The sequence below is a fragment of the Numida meleagris genome, chromosome 3 (assembly GCF_002078875.1).
Source record: "Numida meleagris isolate 19003 breed g44 Domestic line chromosome 3, NumMel1.0, whole genome shotgun sequence".
Lineage (NCBI taxonomy): Eukaryota > Metazoa > Chordata > Aves > Galliformes > Numididae > Numida > Numida meleagris.
The window spans coordinates 26,773,778-26,793,869 of record NC_034411.1 but is presented as its reverse complement, the minus strand read 5'-3'; the positions used below and the strand labels follow the sequence as shown (position 1 = coordinate 26,793,869).

At 41.2% G+C, this 20,092-nt stretch overlaps 1 protein-coding gene across 2 annotated transcripts in view; it reads right to left on the bottom strand.

Moving 5' to 3' along the window:
• Window positions 1-20,092, bottom strand: part of SOCS5 (suppressor of cytokine signaling 5) — a 32,414-nt gene that overhangs the window by 11,758 nt on the left and 564 nt on the right. The window contains exon 2 of one of the 2 annotated variants that reach the window (XM_021391010.1): window positions 12,153-12,213. The exons of the other annotated variant lie outside the window; for it this stretch is intronic. The gene's annotated coding sequence lies outside the window, so the exon portion shown is untranslated. The remainder of the gene's footprint in view (window positions 1-12,152; window positions 12,214-20,092) is intronic. 2 annotated transcript variants of the gene reach the window in all.

Here is a 20,092-nt window from a genome sequence, read left to right as displayed (position 1 = left end):
CAGATGTAAAATTCTTTCACATTGCCTTCGCAAACATTTGTTAGCGTTTCTTTCTTTCCCCCTGCCCATTACGCTCCTGGCAGGTCTACAGTACACAAGACATGAAGGAGTACTATAGGTTCCAGACAAAGCCAGTTATGCTGCTGCACGGAGCACTGGCCGCACGCTGATCTTTTTCATTCATTAAAAACCTAAAAAGTACACAGCGGGTTATCTTGAAATTTCATGCTTTACTTCTCATTTTAAATTTGAGTGCCATTCTTACACCTCAGCTGTGCTCAGAAAGGTGAGCAGTCAGGGCACTTGCTGTCACACCTCAGCAGCAGGCAGTGACACAGCCTGCTCCACCAGCCGCCTGCTGCTTCCACCGGGGAGCGGTTGCTTCAGGATCCATTCTTTGCTATTGGAAAACAGCTTCCAGAACTCGGGCGACCGTCTCAGTTAAGGCTCTCAATCTCGCTTTAGAATGAAACTTGAGCCATTCTTAAAGTATTTTATATTCCATTCAATGATTGCAAACTGGTTTAAATCAACGTGCAGCAGATTTGTGGTTTCACAGATTTCTTGTGGCAGCACCAAGGTCCACAAAATACAAATTACCTCTAAATTGGCCCAAAAGCCATCTGGTTTTCCAAAGGAGTGCTGGCTGAGGAAATTAGTTTTGGAAAACGTTATTTTAACCTAAATATAAACACCATCCTATCAAACTCCACAATATGGATTTTGTAGATCACTTCGTAGATTTTCCCAGAAAAAGTTATGCTAGCATTCCCAAAACAGCCTCTTACCAACTAAAAATAATTTTTATCTACCTTAAACTGACATCAGTTATCTGAAATTTATGCCAGAGATGTGCTCGGACCATTCTTTCCAGAAGCATCACAGCACCTCGCTAGAGCTTTCTGCTCGAGACTTCCTAATAGGAAGGCTCCCAGAGGTAACATACTTGTGTCCATCTTTGTGCTACCCGATTTGAAAATTAGATGATACGTTAAGTTACATTTGAAAAAAAAAAAAAAAAACAACAAACCCTGAACTGTACCATCTACCCAAAGCTGTAACTCTGTAAATGTAGTACATATTAAAAACATGGCACGCCTATTTTCAAAACAAGCATCTACAATAATTTTGGTTTGGTATTTTCACACTATGATAGCTTCACAATATGAACGGCAACAATGATAAAGTCAAAAAAGTCTGTAGCCTGAAAGAAGAAGGGGAGAAATCAGAGTCCACCCTCTGCATGCTATTCAGCTCACTGCCAGCACTAGCACTGGGAGGGCACACTGCCCTCCACGTTCAGCAACGCTGTGGCACACCACCTTAGCTCACAGGGGTAGAGGTAAAAGAAATGGAGAGAGGCAACCTCTACCATTTGGACTGTTCTCTACTTGGAAGCAATTCGCTTAGCAATGTCGAGAGACTCCATTAGTGAAGATATTTTCCTCCATTAAGGCACGCTTGCTGAAGAGGTTAATGCTCTCTTTGCACATTGCTAAATGCCTACTGGAGGCTGCAGCTCGTCCAGCTAGAGTAACAGAGCTGCTCACATCACTCCTCAGCCTCGCTCAGCTGGAGTGAGTAATGCTGGCCAGCACCTACCATTTGAGGTAACCCACTTGAGGAAGGCACAACAGGCAATACTAAGGGTTACAGAGCAATTTCCTCCTTTCCAATATCCAGTAATAATGAATGACTGCTGTAATACTAGAAACGACATTTCTTTAAAAACAGAGAATAAATTGCTGAAGCGGAGCCACGCATTCTTCTACACACACAAAAATGCGGCTGCTGCAGACAGCCTGAAGAACCGATCTGGAGAGCTGGAAGGAAGAGGTGCCTGATATTTGGATAAATATTTTCAACAGATACAGTAAAATGGCCAAGTGCCTCAAGTTTTCATGGAAGTTTAATTTGGGCGAAGTACTACTATTTCTCCTAGCAGGCTCTGAAAACCTCCTGGCCCTTTCTTGGCCACTTGTGCTGGACCTGGTGCAGAACATTGCCTACATACCATGTGGCCATTCAGTGAATCAGCTTGAGGAACTGATCTCAACTAAAATTAACTACCAACGTCTCAATCCTTTGCTACACCTTGTTTATGACTTTATAAATATTTGTGTTAGCAGAAGAGAGGAGTGGATGAGGAATAAGGCAGTCAGGGTAATACTGCTTCCTTGCACATCAGCACTGGCATATTCTGCTCACAGCGTTAAGACCTGAGATGCCTCCTTTGAAGAGTAATTTCAGCTGAAGCCCATATGTTAATTAGAAATGGAGTTCCAGCTGCAAAAGGAGATTAGGACTGTATTTAGGCTACTTCTTTGAATGTTCAGGTTGAAAGTTCAGCCACTGAAAACATTCAGTTCAAAAATAAAACGCTGAGTCAGCCTGATGCATCCTGCTGAAGCATAGTCAAAGCTACAAGTTGCAAGGACTCAAGCTGGCAGACTGTCAAGTCAAAGAAAAATAATGGTATTTGTCACTGTTTTAAATTCAAAGTAAGAAACGATCTCCTCAATACAAATCCACAATGAGTGAGAAGCATTCAGCTTGCATAGCTGATGTTCTGCCAGTTTCTTTCTAAGTAGTCCCTTGGTTACTTCACTTCAGAAATACCACCCCAAGGTATTTTCAGTGGGACAAGTCCTTGCATCCCCTTGCTAGGTTTTGGGATTCAAAAAAAGCGTCAGGACTACACGTGTTTAGATAATAAAATATCATACAGCTGCCATCTATTTCCTTTCTTTTCACTAAACCTAAAAACCCTTAAAAAGAAAAGTATGAATGAGGAACAGAACATGATCGACGCTGTACCAAAATAGAGACACTTGTTTCTAAAGTCTTTTTTAATTATACAAGTCTAGCAGATAATGATACAACTGTGATGAACAAAGCTAGCATTTTTAATTATGGAAGTATCAGAGAACTGCACACCGCAAGCATAGGTTTCAGATATTAATAAAGAAGTAACGCTGCACAGATCTACTGAGAACTCTGCATACCAACAGATATTCAAGGTAGAAGCTCTGGAACTTCAAGACGATGAGTGTGAACTCCATGTAAAGACACCCTCAAATTAGTTAGGTATTATTCAGATGGCCACTCATCATGACATGTAAATCCACACAAGCAACATTACATGCAAGCATTTTCCCTTAAATGACCCCAACACACCATAAGTAGGCAACTGAGCGTCATGCCACCTTCATAGAGAAAGTAGAAGAAAAGGCATTAAGATAGCTAAGGAAGCTACCTTCTAATGGCAGAGAACTCTAGTGATCCACTGAAATAATGCTTTCTTTACTGCTATATTTAAGCCTCCTTGAACATAAGCTCCCAATATATTTGGGTTTTTCTGGGTTTTTTTTTTTTTTTGTTTTTGTTTTTAAATGTGTGCAGAATAAACTGCTCCAGTCAGTGCTGAGTTAAGCACGAGAGCCCTCTTGATGACCTCTGCAAAAGCCATTAAAAGTATTCTTAGAAAAAGTTACAGAGCTCTCCTCTAGCAGGACAAAATTCCATTCTACTTTTAAGAACACTAACAAAGCATATTCTACTCTATCAAATTCTAAAATACAAATAAGTCTCAAATTGCTATGAAATAATCTAATAAGTTGTTTGTAGTTTCAGGGCATTGTGTGCTAAGGCAAACTTTAATAGTTCTGCCTCAGTAAAGCGAAGGAATTAGGAAGCAAAGCTGAAAAGAGAAGATGGGTCAGTCTCATATCACATATCCTTTGCTAGCACGGTAGAAACATCAATTTTCAAATAGAGCATTGTGTTTGATTGCAAGTTAGCTATTTTGCAAATAGACAGTTCCACTGTCCCAGGGTCAATTTATACTGTTTTAACAGTACTATTTCTTATATCACTTCGTCCTACAATTTTGAAGACCTCCACAGCTTGCCTAACGCCTCTCCCTCCTCACAGTACCTCTACCAACTCCCTTACATCCCCTTTCTATGCACCCAGCTACTTCCCATGTTACCTTGCTATTTTACCCACCAGAAGACCACACTGGCTAATACTAACACGCTGTGTGACATCTCAAAAGCAGTTAAAAACAAAGCTCTACTTGTTCACCTCTAGTGATATAGCTACAGCGGTGACTACATCAGAAAAACTGTATTGATATTCATGTTGTTTACGTGACTTATGAAGAAAAGCTGCCCTCCTTGCAAATTTGAGTGAAACGGACCAAAAAGTTCAAATGTTTCTAAAGCCCTAACAACTGAGAAGGGTGACAAGCCTAAGCTGTGATTTCTTTGGATCTGCAACTGAAAAAGTCAGTGTTATCCTGAAAACTAAATAGTGCCAACATGCACTTCAGAAAGAATTTATTGCTATTAATTGCTCAGTTCATAAGTTTGCCGTTTGTGTCACAAGAAGTCCATAAACCCTGAGCTTTACGGACAGCGACTTTTTTTGTTCACTGATAACGTTAACGGAGGAAAGCATCCCATAATAGTAGCGTCATGCACATGCAACAGACAACAAGAAAGCTCAGCAAAAATTCTACAACTGAAGAGCTGCTCTTTGCAGCAGCATAAATGACTCAACAGGCTTAAAGAATATGAACCATGTTAGCCATAATTTATAGTGTGCCGATATAAACAGATAAGCAGGAAATTGGCCCATTGTGCCACCGCAGTAATGAAGAGATCAAGTTTCAGGCCAGGGGGAGAAAAGCACCAGAGCAGCCCAGCACCTTATCTAGCTGCAGCCGTGCTCTGTGTCAGGCAGAAAGGTGGTCTGGGAAGGGCAGCTCCAAGAGCACCCACACATCTACAAGAACAACCTTTGCAACAACTCAACTTCCAGTTCACATTCTTAAATGCCAGAAGTTTAACAGGTAAACTCTGGTGTCACCGGCAACCTTAGATCAGTGTCTGCATAAAGTACGTTTTCATAAAACAGAAGCGTATCGGAATGCAACAGCACCACAAAACCTGCAGAGCACTTGGCAAGCTAGGCGATAAGCCCCTGCCTAGGCCTACCCCCAGCTGCTGTCAGCAGTCAAACTTGTCTGGAGGAGCTCACTGCCCTGACAGGGCTAATTGGCAGCAAGCACCTGGCTCCGGAGCCAGGCATGCAGGGGTAGGTAAAAAAATACAAACCCTGCAAAGGAGAAGCAGCTGGAAGGCTGCCAGGAGGTCTAGCCTGTTTCATGCTTTCACTTTGATCCACGGGCAACTTCATCCTGGCCTACAGGCAGCCCGAGCACCAGAAACACTTCTCTGCAGCTTTCCCACTGCTGGGGGCAGGTGCCTTGCTGCTGGGTGCAGGTGAGCTCCGTCATAGAGCACACAGGCTCCCACCGCAACACAAACACCCATAGGATCCAGCATTTCAGTAAGTCTGAAGCCACAGGTACCACTGGAACAAAGCCACCGCAACAGCCATGGAGACTAACGCTCAGTTTTAACTGAGCACATTGCGTAAAACAGTTGTGCCATTCCTATAGCTGATAGTGACGTTAAACAGTACAAATACATAGGTCCACCAGCAATCTTTAGAAGGAAAAAGCTCAACGTAACGAGATTATAAGATACTTATGTTAGAATTACTGCTCTAACAACAAGAAAAACATTTCCTAGTGATAGCACAGCAAAGAATTTAACAATTTGCAATACTTGCCCTTCTTCTGTATTCTGCACCTCTACACAAAGACAACATTTGAGTTTCCACTCAGAAATAAGTAACTCTTGATGTTGCCAAAACCGTAAGACCATCACTTACACATCAGAGGCTGAATAATCACTCCTAAGAAATGCCAGGTCTCTTTCCTCTCAGAGTGTCTAATTGCCTCAATCCATTACAACTGAGGCATTAACTAAAGTTTTATCATTGAATTGCTGCGTTATCTTTAGGGAGTTGGATCTCATTTCATAATAAGATACAAAAGAGGTGATAATGCCTGTCAAGGTGTGGCTGTACCTTTCTTCTTGGCCTTACATAGTGCAATGAGCTACATCAAAACCATCTGAATGAAATGCCTGTTCTGGCAAAGAAGCATTGGCGTCCATCAACAAGAGTAATCCCGTATAGAATGAAAGTTTTGTAAGAGAAGACTAATAAGACCTACCCTATTTTGCCCCGAATCAGATTCATAAAAGCAGAGATTCAGTTGTATGAATGGCTTAAGAGAAAGCATTTCATGCAGAAAGAGCTCGCGGCGCTACATCAAACTGAGCAAACCTAAAATCAAACAATGATTACCAGATGATGAACTTGACAGAGTATTTCCAAAAACAAACCAAAAAACCAACCCCTCAGCCAACAAAAAACAAACCATAAAGTGGGTGACAGATGCTATTCTATCATATCAGCTTGAAATGATAAACTAACCTCTGTGCAAAAGAAACAGAAGAGTACAAGCCTTTCTTGGCTGTTTCTCATTAACAGAGTTTAGATACAGCCAAGGCATCCCAAGGGTGACTGTCCATGGTAACTCACATAGCACCACTTCACTGCTATTAAAAGGGATATGCCTGCTTCCCTCCCATCCTTTTGCATCTGTGCTAATATTCACTTGACCTCTGTTTTCATTACCTACCATAAAGGTACTCAATGTTCAGCTGAAATTATCTCACTAGAGACAAACAGAAAGTTACCTGGGGAAAAGAAGCCAGAAGAGGCAAGTGATAGTAAGGGCAAGAGAAGCTTCAGGCTCTCAAACCAAGAGCAGAAAGGAGAACCAGCTCTCTCCGCAGCAGCTATTAATGCTGCTTTAGCCATTCCTGTGAAACCTTACCCCTCACTGCTAAACCAAATTCTTATCTTAGGAAACACGTTTTATTGAATGAAAGTCACGATTTTGCAGCAAATGCATGAACGGAAGCCCTATGACATATGACTTACCTATAAAAATACATTTTAGAAGATCCAGGAGTCATGCAACAGTTAACAGGAAAAGCTATCAAGATTAAAATACAGGAACTATCCCTATTTGAAACAAACAGGCAGTTCAACAGCTACTTAAAACACCAAACACTCAAGAAAAAAGGTGTTGTAGTTTCATCAAAACCTGCTCAATAAATGATTTTTATTGATCCTTAAGTATCTATGATAAATTATTTGATTCTTGGCTTAGAGGATATAAGTTTCCTCACTTCATCATCAGGAGAGATGTGGCAGTTCCAACATTTAGGAATTGTCACAGTGAAAACATGCAGGGTGATCACCAGAACAAAAACTGCACAACTTCACTCCTCATTACTGGATGGAAGTTTCCTGGAAAACCTCTGATTAGCTGCAGCTTGAGCACACCTCCCAGGCCATTAAAACTGAGAGGTCTGAATAAATCAAAGCACTTTGAGGATTTCACACTGATCCCGAACTCTTCTGCTGTGGATCAGCCAAAGAGTCTACTAGTCAGGTGGAAGGAAGGAGGGGAAAAGCACGAAAACAACATCCAGTGTTTGAACTGCAAGTAAGATTGGAAACTTCTGATAGCACTGCTATCGGTGGCATACAGGCATACAGAACCAGCCCGTAGGTAACTTGAAATCAGCTATGATTTGAAAAAAAATGTGAAGATTTATCTTCCTATGAATTTTGATAACTAGCCAGAACAGAATATCTTTCAGCAAAACCTACCTGTTCTCTCCTCTACTGAAGAAACATCAAAAAGAAACTTTTGCTCAGCTTAGTGCTGCCCTCCTGTGAAGATCACACTGCTGCAGTCTCTACCTCCAGCTCAGAGGAAGGAAGGACAGCAGTAATGTTCATGGAAGGTTTTCAGACAACTACAAGTGTCTACGTAACGGATGAGGATCTTGCTTGAAAAACAAAAGACTGCTTTATGCTATATGGTATCAACAAGCAATGACATTTTGCCTCAAACTATAAACTACCCACCTCAAATGCAGCAAAGAAATTCAGCCTGCTCAATGAGCTTAAAGTCCTCTTTCCAATAAGAGAGATATTTCTAAAAAAAAATTTTCCAATTACCATCACCTAGTGTTTCTCATTATCAGGTCACATTCAGAGTCTTCCTTTAGTTCACCTATTTAGTCTAAGTTTTAAGTTTGGTCCAAATGCAGCCAGGGCTTTCACCTAAAATTGTTTTTCAAAGTTGAAATTGTTCCAGGAAAAGTGTCCAAAAAAAGTTATATTTCACCCATTTAAAAAAGAAAAACAGCAACAGAAAAACACCTCATCTTTTAAATGCAGGAAGTGTGGACTTCACGTGGACCATCTTCTGACATCCTTACAGAAACACAGCCAAGCTTGGTCCAACTCGGAGCCCCGGAAGAAAACAAACTGCCTCAGGAGTCCTTCCAGATTGCACCTAAAGAATCCATATTGAGCTTGTTTGGACGACTGTCAGCAATCAGTGCTGATCAAATGTGTATACCTCATTGTTATGAGGTAATCTGAGTGCGCTAAGACCCACGGTTACACATCAGCACCGAGAGCGGAGACTTTGCTCTGCTCTGCAGTGGTACACGGGCACCATTACAGATGAAACCATCGCTGTAAGGAGTACGTGGGAAGCTGATGGGAGGAGAGAGGAGGAGGAATGAGTCCTGATTCTGGAGCTGGCACGTGCCAGGTCCATCTCAAGATTTTCCTCCTTGCTTTGCGACATTACTGCATCCCCACTCCTCATATAACTTGGGAGAAGAACTCCTTTCTTACAGTTCTGGCTTCCTGGCTCCGCACAGCTCACTGCAGCCTAAAGATGCACTTGAGAGGAAAATCCTGCTGAGCACACAGACTGCAGACAGTCTCCACAGAATTCCATAAAGAAACATTGGCACGTCAAGACAAAAAACTTTCAAAGGAAATTTGGCTCAGTTTTGGCAGATTTCCATACAAAATTTAAACATTACATCTCTGCAGAGGTCATCCACTGACAAATTTTAAGTGTTGTTCCAGTTAAGAGGTGCACTACAATATTTCAAACAAGAGAATGCCATAAAAAAGGCACAATTCCTCTAGTTTTGTTTCTGGAAACAGATGAATAATTACGGCTGAAAATTTTAAACAAAGTTAAAGCCAAGGTAAAAAAAAAAAAAAAGCATAAAGTATTTCAGTCCAAAAGACTGCAGCTGAGCAAAGTTATAAACAACTGAAAACAGCATCTCTTAAATTTCTAAGATTTCCTATCATCTATGGAAATAAGAGGTGAAGGAAGAATACCAGTGTGAACAACGACACATGCATGACCTTTCATTCTCACTTATGCAGCAATGTACTTTGCTGCAGAAGTTTGCATCTGTGCAACAAAATACTGCCAGTGACTCTAAATCACAACTATCCAAACTGTCCAACAGTTAACAAACTGACAGCAAACAGTCTCATCGTTATCACCTGTGCCATAGCCAACACCAGCTTCAGCGAAACAAGAGAGCAGGAAGATCCAGCAAACACACACAAAGCAAACGTACCTTCCTCTCTAGAAATTCCAGTTATTTGCTTGCTCATTAAGATAATAACAATCGGGTAACATTAACACCCTATGCCATCTTGTTTTCTGGTGAAAACATTACACGAAAGACAAATCAGAATGACCTTAGCAAGCCTCAGGGATACTACAATCAATCTGAAAATTGAATGGCACTGATCTTGTACACTGACATAGTCCATCCTAAGAGCAGTGCAGAGAGGTGGGGAAGGAGAGAAATTGACACGCGTACATAAAGAGAAGACAACATTCTCAGCAGTTACTACAGAAAACAGAGGACTTCCAGATGCACGGTAAGCAAGAGCTAAAGATGTCCACACGGAGTAGAGAAGGCTCCTCAAAGTCTGAAGATGAGAAAGCCTCATCTCAACACTAAGCAAGCACAATGACCAGAAAAGGTTTTTCTTCACTCTTCTGACTCTCCTCCAAGCAGTCCCAGACATTCTATTTAACTTCAAACCATACAGAAATAATAATAATACAAGAACAGCCATGGCCACTGACTCTTCACCTCAGTTAGCACAGCTCCACTTCCACCGGGGACAATTTCAAGTTATTTGAAGCATCACAGTATCAGAGAAGAGCATTACTTGCAGCCACCCAGGGATCACACACAAAGCATCACCACCATCGGATGCTGCTGACATGCTGCACGCTTCAGCTCAGCACCAGACTCCGCTCACACTGACTTTGATTTTCCACCCTGCTCCTCCCCTGTGCTGTGAGACACTCGCTCCTGCTGCTCCTCACCAAGGAGGCTCACCTCCATCTTCCTGGTACAGATTCCCATAGTATAGCTGAAGTATATGAATATACAGTTGACTCCTTTCTACCCAAGTCCGGCACATACAGAATAACTTGAAGATCCTTTTGACTAGCAATTTTCTGCACGCGTTTATTTGACCTTCGGGGCTGGCTCCTGCACAGAGGCAGCAGGCGATTCCATTTTAACTACTTATGGTGAGGTACTCATCCCAAAATTCAGGCATGAACCCCCTGAGAGCCCAGAAATTATCCTTAAGTACATATTGGGAGAGATTCATAAGCTGTTACATACACATACCATACCCTGCAGAATCATGCTAGAGGATATGAGCTTGGCATGGGATCAGGGAGCCTAATTTTACCAGGTAAATCAGTTATTAATCACCTCTGAGAGATGATGCCAGAATTTCCTCAAACCTCTGACATTAAAGTACAATCTCTCCCACTGAAGAGCTAAATACATAGTTCAACTCCAAAATCAATACCAAAATGACTGTAGAATATATATGCGAGGCTAAATGAGTAGCTGATGAGGATCAGGAGCATTGGGTTCATCTCTGCTTAAGGGATTTGCAGAGGGTGCTGTATTGCTAGGCCTACCTCGTGAAATATTAAAGGTACACATAGGGACATTCCTTTCCTGATTTGGCTTCCATCGCTGTCCAAATCAAAACCAAGAATTCTTGCCAATATGACTGTCTCTATACCACCACTATAACTCTTGCCATAAAAGCAAGACATGAGGGCTTCTGACAGCAAAGATCAAGGCTAACAACATTCAGCTATGCAAAGAGTTTACCTTTAGGTCATTCCCTACACCAGTACTCAGGTGTTTTTATGAAAAGTGCACACTGAGCAGTAGGAAAACTCACAGCGACTGATGGAACTGCAGAAATAAAAGATCCTTCAGAACAGAGGCATCTGCTGAATACTCCTGTACAGTATTCAATGGCTGAAGCGTGCCATCCTGCCACAGAGCAGGATGGTGCCTTCTCAGCCCCTCTGGGACGCTGAGCCGTGCGCGCAAACTAGCAAGACCAAATATAAGAAATTCCCTTAAGTAAGTAATCTATGATGTCAGCATATTCTTAAAGCAACAACCATTAACTTAGGGTCCTCTCCAAATTCAGAATAACCTGAAAAAAGACAGCCTACCATGCTTTAGGGATGACAGCCCAACCTCACTGTTGGCAGGAACCTAGCAGCTGTAAACTCTAATACAGTTTAAACATCAACTTGCTTCTAAAAGTAGAAGTTTTAGAACTTCCACAAAATTGATATCAAGTTTTGTTTGTTTTTTAACAAACGAGCTCTATCCTAATAAATTTCTCACTAAATTAAAACAGTTTCACACTTCCTTGAGCGACAGCTCACAGTAGATCTACAAACGAGCGAGGTAACAGCTTTGAAACCCTTCCTAGCGCCTACTCCTATGTTTGACTTTGGCAGGAGAAAGGTTTTGACTCAAATTTTTGTTTCATTAATCCACAGTCACATTCTTCATCGAAGGACTGCTGGAAAAACTCAACTTGCTGGAAACAGTAACTGTAATTACTGACCCTCACCGTGTTTGCCAAAATTAAATCACAAAGCTCTAACTTCACAGTACAAAGGAAAGCATGTCTGCGAGTAACAGAAACCAAGTCAACGCTAGTGAGATCTCAGAAAATGAGATAGGAGCAGTGGATTTACAGGAAAAAATTGAAAGTATTCCCTGACCGCAAGTAAACTCCTTCTAGATTTGTACTGCGTGACAAAAAGGGCAGAACTATTTTGTTGTACATCCTTGCCCTATCAAACACTTGCCCAGTAGAGCATAAAATTCAAAACACAGAATGTATTTTTATGAAATTTCATAGAAATGAACAAATTGCAAACCGCAGCTGTACATTTTATCTCCTTATGGAACGTTCTCTTCTCTCCACATTTTTCAGATGCACTTTGCTTGCTGGGATACTGGGGGGAGAATTACCTTAGGGCTTCTGCGTTTCTTGGGGAAACCAAGTGTCACTGCAGATGTCCCATTAACAAACCTGCAGGTGAAATGATACATGCCTCAGTCAATTATAAAACTGGCAAATCTGGATTCTTTCCACTTATTACAGGCTTTAAAGCAAACATAGGAATGACATAGTCCTGGAACTATGCACAGATACACTGTTGGTACGCCGTGTTAACTTTTCTAGCATTGAGATGATCAGCTTATCCTGATACAAAATTGATTCACATTTGACTGAAGTTTAAAATATTCTAGAATTAATTCATGGGCTGCGTGGATCATTTGCAGCCTTTGTTTCTACTGCTAGCCAGGAAAAATAAGGCAATTATTTGCACAACTGAAATAAAATGTGATTTCATAACATGGCAATTTTTGAGTCTATAATCAAGAACTCAGAGGACGAGGACCAAAAGTCATTTCTTTCTTACAAGTCGTTTACAAAATAGCATAACAGCAAATCTTGAGCAAATCTGTTGTCAACTATGACACTCAGCAAGAGTACATTTTCTCCCCAGATATGCCAACTGTATTACTGAAACAGGGCAATAAAGCGGCACTGGAGCTCACTACCAGTGAAGGCTTCCAAATATCAGTTAAATATGGATCATGTCAAGAAGATTGTTTTTCCCATTCTTACAAGCCCAATCAGAACTAGTTGCAAAAAAAAAAAAAAAGCTGAACAATTTTAATTGAGGAAAAGCGAGTTTTGCCTGAATTAGCTACATTTTTATAGCCTACAGTAGAACAAAAGGATTTCCAAAACCACATGCCATACTAAGTCCAAACCTTAATCTAAACACAAGACAAATTTCTCAGACAATGATTCCACTGGTACGGAGCTCGAGGCCCCTAAGCCTTTTGCATATTCAGCTCTTGGCTATCAGCCAGTATCTGTTCTAACAAACTAGAGACATCAAAACAGAAAACTTGCCCAGTGCAGAGGTCATCGGTCACCTGTATAACCAACTCTGAGCAACAGCTGAGTGTAATTACTCGACAGTTTTGAATTTTAGTCACACTCCTGACTGGAAGACTAAAAATGCATTAACAAACGCTTCGCTCCCAAAGGAATCTGAGAGAACAAAACAATCTCATATACATGTAAGACTGACAGCCCTACTGACAAAAACACTGAAATCTTCTACAGATGCTCCGGATCCCAAGGAATTTGAAGAAACAAAACTGTATCATCTGCAAATGAGAACTGCCACTGGTCAATTCACACTCATGCGGCAAAGCAGTTTTCTGACTTCTTACTGCACAACTATGTCAGCATTTTATAATGCTGACACACTCCCATACTCACTTGTTAGTTTCAATAAAGAGAAGCAGTAGATCAGGCCGAGCTGAAAGTCCTCATTATTTATTCATACAAATTTTGCAAGAATACAATTCAATGGACATAAAAATACCTCTAAAATGTATGCCACCTTCTGGATGCAATGAACTTTACAAGCGTTAACTGAGACAAGAGAACATCACAGAATACAAATATATAAAATTATTTTCCAATGTTCATACTAGAAGTCTAATTGCCTGGTCGTAGTTATTATAACAAAACAAAAACAACAACAACGAACCCACAATGTTTTCATCCCCAAACCAGACAGGAATTAGAAACTATTTTTACCAATCTTAGCAACGCACAATACATTAGCTTTCCAAAGTTAATTCAGATTTTCTCCAAAGTACACTTCAAATATCCTCAAGATCACTAAGGCATCAAAAGAAACCAACAATCCAAATGGTGCAAAACAAGACAGCTCCAAAAAAAAAAAAAAAAGATAGACGGCAGCTTTGAGCCAAGATAGAATTTCGTTTGCAGCCAAACTAAGACATAAGCTACCGAAGTGTCAGCAAATACTAACAGTCAGACCTGTCAGGCCAATACATGGTGCCCAACACAATACAAGAACAGAAATATTTATCATTACATCCCCAACATCTTTCCGCAGTGACAGACCGGGGCCTTTCAAACCCAGAGACATTACCTTGGCATCCTCTAAGATTAATAGATCAAAATTTCTCTTAATATAATCTCAGTCTAAATTATAGGTGCAGGACAACTTACGTACAATAACAGCCAGAGGTCCTGTTGTCAAATTCCTTGCCTCCATAAACACAGCATTCAGACTCTAAGAACAATAGCTCTGAGGAACTTCAGCAGATAAGCCACTTAAACACATTTTAAAGACAGAACTGGTCTGATACCTCAGTTCAAAAACCATCCTATAACCAAACATAACCAAGTTCTGACAATCATTATTAATAGCAAGTCAAGGCCTTGATAAATGATAGTAAAGCAAAAATCAAAGCAGCTCGTGCTTGCTGCCAAAGTTTTAAAGAACATCAAACAGCCAAATGGGCAGAAGTCACCAGTGAGAATGTTTTCGTCTTTCAAGCAACAAGGCAAATGAATGAGAAATGAAATTTACCAACTCTAAAATATAGTAGGACACAAGCAAACAGAAATTTTAACTTAAAGAGCAAATTTTAAATGAGAAATGCACCTTGAGAGAATTGCCCTTTCACACTACTTGCACAGTAAATCTGAATTAAACCTCACACCAATTTTAAAATGCTACTTGTGTATTTAATTGAATTCTACTTCCTATCCAAGTGAAGTTTTTAACGCAAGTTTAAAAAGAAGCATGTAATTCCCCAACAGAAAAGTTAAAATTAACGACCTAAGAAAACAAAGCATCAAGCAGTAAGTTCTTACTCAAATCTAGTCACACAATGCTTCTGCACCACTTTGCAGCCGAAAATGCACTCCCTTCATCCAGATGCTATTTCAGAGGAATAAGAGACCTCTTGCTGCACGACTGTGATGACTAAAATCCCGCCGTCTCCACAGAGGCCACTCAGATGTAAAAGCTCTCCAGAAACAGTTCTGTACGGGGGTACTTTTTCCATAAGCCAGTCAGTAAATCAAACTGCCTCACAGGCCTTGCACCAAAACCAAAATCCTACAGGAGGCAGGCAGAGCATACTGTTAAAAATAAAAGCAAGTAGAACTCAACGCACCAAAAGTTAGAGACGCCTTGGTGAGGCAGGCCTGGTGTTCAAGTTCTGCTCAAGAAGTAGGGTACTTGCAAGTCTGCCCCAGTCAGCATTTTCACCCTCATAGCCAAGTTTCACAACGAAGGTTTTGTCAAAATAGTTTAAGCAATCTCCATGACCTACATTTCTGCTGTTGAAGGACAAGCGTTTTAAGAGACAACCTTGATCAGTTTTTGTTGTAGTCTCGATCAAGCCCAGTGCATTCAACTGCAGTCCTCCAGCTTCCACTACTTTAAGGGAATCATGCAAAAGGTGCTAAGTGCCAGGCCTTTGTATCCCCAAATTACAATCCTTAGTTCTACAACTAACACAGAAATCTCAAGTAATGACGTCCAAATGATTTCACCTGTTTGCCACACAGCCTTCTGAGTTACTACCGGAATTCATTCTGCTAGAAAACTATTTTATATTGCTTCTAAGTTACTTAAATTGTTAACAATCTTTCAAGTTCCACTTCTGTAGATAAACTCCAACCAAATCTCTAAGAGCCTCCCGGCACTGGATGAACTTCCTCCCCTCAGAAATCACTGCTTGCAATAGGAAGCACTGCACTACAACCATATTCTAAGAACGTTCCATGCATCTTCAGCAGAGAATCTTTACTACAAAAACCTGGAACTAACTAAGAAGCCTTACAGCGTGCACTGAAACCCACCTTCTCATTTGCTGCACCAAGAAAAGCAGATTCCTGCACTGTTTGATCCTTCACCAACTACTGCAGAGACCCAAACTTTCACATGAAAGGATTACTCTGAGCTCTTCAGCTGACAGCTCAGTATGTGATATACTCAACTAATTACCCAGATAGGCAGGAACACACTTTATATGGCAACATGAGGACAATGAAATATTTTCTTTAAGAAATACTCCTTTTCTGGGCAGCCTCCATCTCCCCCTCCTCCTTATCGCAACCTTTCAAAGATAGGCTTCAGACGTTCTGCAGCTGCCCAGCATTCCCTCTGAAGAATTCAGCAATGTCTGTGTAAAAGCACAGGCAAGGAAGAACTGGCTCCCATGTTATCCAGGAGATCAGGAGTAGCCACAGATCCTGAAGAGGTTCCTGACTACAAATCTCTTCAACAAAATCTGCCTAAGGCCCAAGAGCAGATGGACCAGTAAAATTACTCTTTCCTCCTTCCAGATAATTCTTCAAAGGGTTTTCTACCATACAAACTAGTGCAGACTATGCATAACTACATTGAGTTTTAGCCAACCTCTCTCACGGCCAAAAATATCAGCCACCACCACTGCACACATTTTCTTACTGAGATTTTCAGAAGGTCTGCATAATCTTATAACCATGAAGTTAGTGAGCCATTACATATTTCCTGAAACTAAGCTGCACATTAGATGATTCACCAATTAGTGTATTCATGAAGCTTTAAAAAGCAATCAAAACTTCATTTTTGTTGAAAAATTTAAGAAAGATGTCCAGCTGTATGAACGGGGAGAGCATGTGGGCTTTTCTCCTTAACTAACAGCTACGTTAGCTGGTGAAAAATATTCAGTGTGTCAGAGTTAATTTATAGAGCTGACAAAGTATAAGGGCTCCAGAAGGTATAGCATACATTTACTAAACTTTAAATACAATTTTGAAGCTAGATATAGCTCAAAGATTAAAATAAGCGGCCCAACGACTAAACCACTGAAATGCATATCATTTCAAGGCACTTTTTATTTAATGGAGCAATTGCATGTGTGTTTCAAACTAGCAGACAGGTTACCATCACAGCAGAAGAGTTGATAATCCTCCTGATCCCATCAACGGAAACATTCTTCTGAAGGAGGCGGGCACCTTTGGAAGTCAGCAGACACCTCAGCACGGCGCAATCCATGATGGTGCGGAGGGGAGGCACAGCACATTGCTCAACGCAACCAAGCACAGAGGCCTTAATGAAGCCTCCAGGTATAAATACCACAACATAAATACTAGGTGCTAATTTCCCCTTAAGGTTGAAGAAACTACCAAGCATAGCTCTTGGGGAGGCAAGTCAAATAGCTATCTACTTTGACAGAGCTCAAGAATTATTTAGCTATCCAGCTTATTCCAGGAGTCAGTATTTTAGGACTCTTGGTGAAACCTTTACATCAAAAGTTCTTTTACTCTACAAAGCCAAATACGCACACTTCAGCAAAGAAAAAGATCCTTTTTAGATTTTAGGGTTTTTTTTTTCCACTATTCATAGCAGTAAATGAAACCACTTTAAACCCTAAAAATCATATACCTTCTGCACGGAAGACACATGGAGTCATCTGAATCTTGTGAGGAATCCACTAAAAATCAAGCTGTTCAGCAGCATGCTATCACAGGACAAGCTAGTTTACAGCAATCATCACTACCCTCTGATGAGCCTAAAATACATCTCTTGCTTAACTTTAAGCATGAAGAATGAGACCAGAAAAATGCATGTCACACCATCTTGGAATTTTAGTCCACTAAGGAAACATGAATTGCCACATCAAATTGGACAGTCATCTCTCTAGAACCTTGTCACAGAGTGACAGGTTTCATATGTTTCAAAGAACATGTTAAAAAAATTTCTGTTAGAACACAGTTGATTTCCAATCCACTCCATCTGCTCTGCCTTAGATGTACCTGCCATCATTACAAGAGTAATAGAAGAGAAATTCTAGCTATTCCTTCAAGGATTACACCAGCCATTTTTCCAATGCTCTCGTACATACAAAGTCATGTCAAGCTACTGCATGCTGCCAGCTGTCTGCATTCACTACTTCGTTGTACTGCTAACGCAATTCTGAAACTAGGGTAGATATGAGACATTTAGGCAAAGTGGAAAATCAGAACAGATTTCAGCAGCTCAGTCCATCGGGTCTCAAACTCGCTGTTTTCTCTTTTTTTGTAGCTTGCTTCAGACTGACAAAGAATGCATCCTACAAGTATGCTTAATTCACTCTGCCATAGTTGTTGACGTACAAAAACAGAAAGAATCAAATCTGCTCTTTCAGAGACTCCATTGCTAAGGCTACTGGTTTGATATCAAATCCATTTGAACATCCTAGTTTGCAGATTAATAACTGAGTGAATGAGCAGATCTTAGCCTGAAAACTCACTTCCCTTCAATAGCTCACCATGGCTGCCTATCTCCTCTCAGTATCTCACAACTGCAACCTCAGATGTCACCGTCTGATAAGGAAACAGAGTTATGTCAAGGCTGAGGGCAGCATAACAAATTCAGTAGGAAGCCTTTAATGGTACAAACCTGCACAATTCAGGATAATATGATTCAGCTCCAAGATTCCTAAAGATGTAATACATTTTAACTAAGACATAGCCTTAACATCATCTGTGCGTGCTGTGACCCAAAAGAGACCTGCACTTAGAAGAAGGCACGAGACCCAAGTGAACAAGGTAAATGGCATTTAGGGCTATGATGTACTGCATGGTCATTACCTGGTGACACAACCCTTATTTCCCTTCCAGAAGTGGACTTAGAAAAGGACATTCCATCCTCCTCAATAACGCGTTGGACTCAAGGCTTCTGGCACACAAATTACAGTCTGAGTTGCACAAATACACTTTGTGGGGTGGAATGGGATTAAGAAGACCTTTTTGTAAGGGTAATCTTGGAGTAACATTCCTAAATTGAAGTTAACCAGGTTTATATGAAAGGAAGTTAGGAATTACACCCTCATTCCATAATTCTGTAATAAAAATCAAAGCATTTCTAGGAAGCCACGTTATGGCACTGGTTCTGCACAGAAGTTCACACTAGAAGTACTGGCAACTGAACAGCCTCCTTCTGGTGCTGGGTCCTAGCTCAAACAACAGTAGCAACATTATTGAGGAATAAAAGCACCCTGAAACGCAACCGCTTGCCCCTAAGAGAATTTTAAGTTTAAAAAATAAAAACACAAATCACGTTATGATTAAAAGCTCAATCAAACAGAATACTGAAATGTATCTGAAGCATTTCAAGAGTTCTGATAGCCATGATGATGCCAGTGGCAGTCTTCTCTCTGCACAACATTCTAAATCTAGGAAAGACCTGTCAGGGCTTCCACGCACACCTTGATATACAGCACACACACTTAACTCACCTCTCTCCTGAGGGAGGCAGATCAGTTTAATGTGAGATTGTGCAAGTTTATGGTATGTTTCTTTTTATAGTGGGATACGCAAACGCAACCTTTTGGAGTACCTTGCATTCATATAATCACCCTGCAAGTACTTTGCCTGGGCTACGTTTACCCTAAAAATATTTTCTTATTGCAGGAGTACACCACAACAACAAGGAACTTCTAAAGTTGTCACAGCCTATGTGGGAAAAGATGTATCTTTATCAAAGCGGCCAATGTCACCACCATCAAAGGAGTGAACTTCAGTGGAAAAGCACAGGGCTGGCATGACCCCATCAGGGGCCATACCCCACATGACAGCAGTACAGGACCTCACACGCTGTTTAGAAGTTGGTTACGGACTTCCTAAAAAATTACAGTTTGCAATCTCGGGAACATCACATAAAGGCTTTTGAAACGGAGGGAAATGAAGAGAAGCACACTGCAGGCACTCGGGGAATGCCGGTGCAATCACACCACATCCTATGCTCACAAGAATACACGTCGGGATGGCACCCGAGACCAGGCTACCGTCATTCCGAGCAAGTATCAAACTGCGAAGTTAACAATATCAGAAATAACGCGATTTATCGCTCCAAGTCCAAAAAAACCGCTCGCATCTCGGGAGTTCGCGCAGATGCCCAAAGTTTCGCCCACCCCCTGGCTCCCGCGGAAGAAGCCCGCCATCCCACGCACGCAGATAAGGGTTAACGCGGGGGCTGCGCGCCCCGAGGGCTCCCCGAGGCGGCTCCGCGGGGCTATTCCCACGCGCG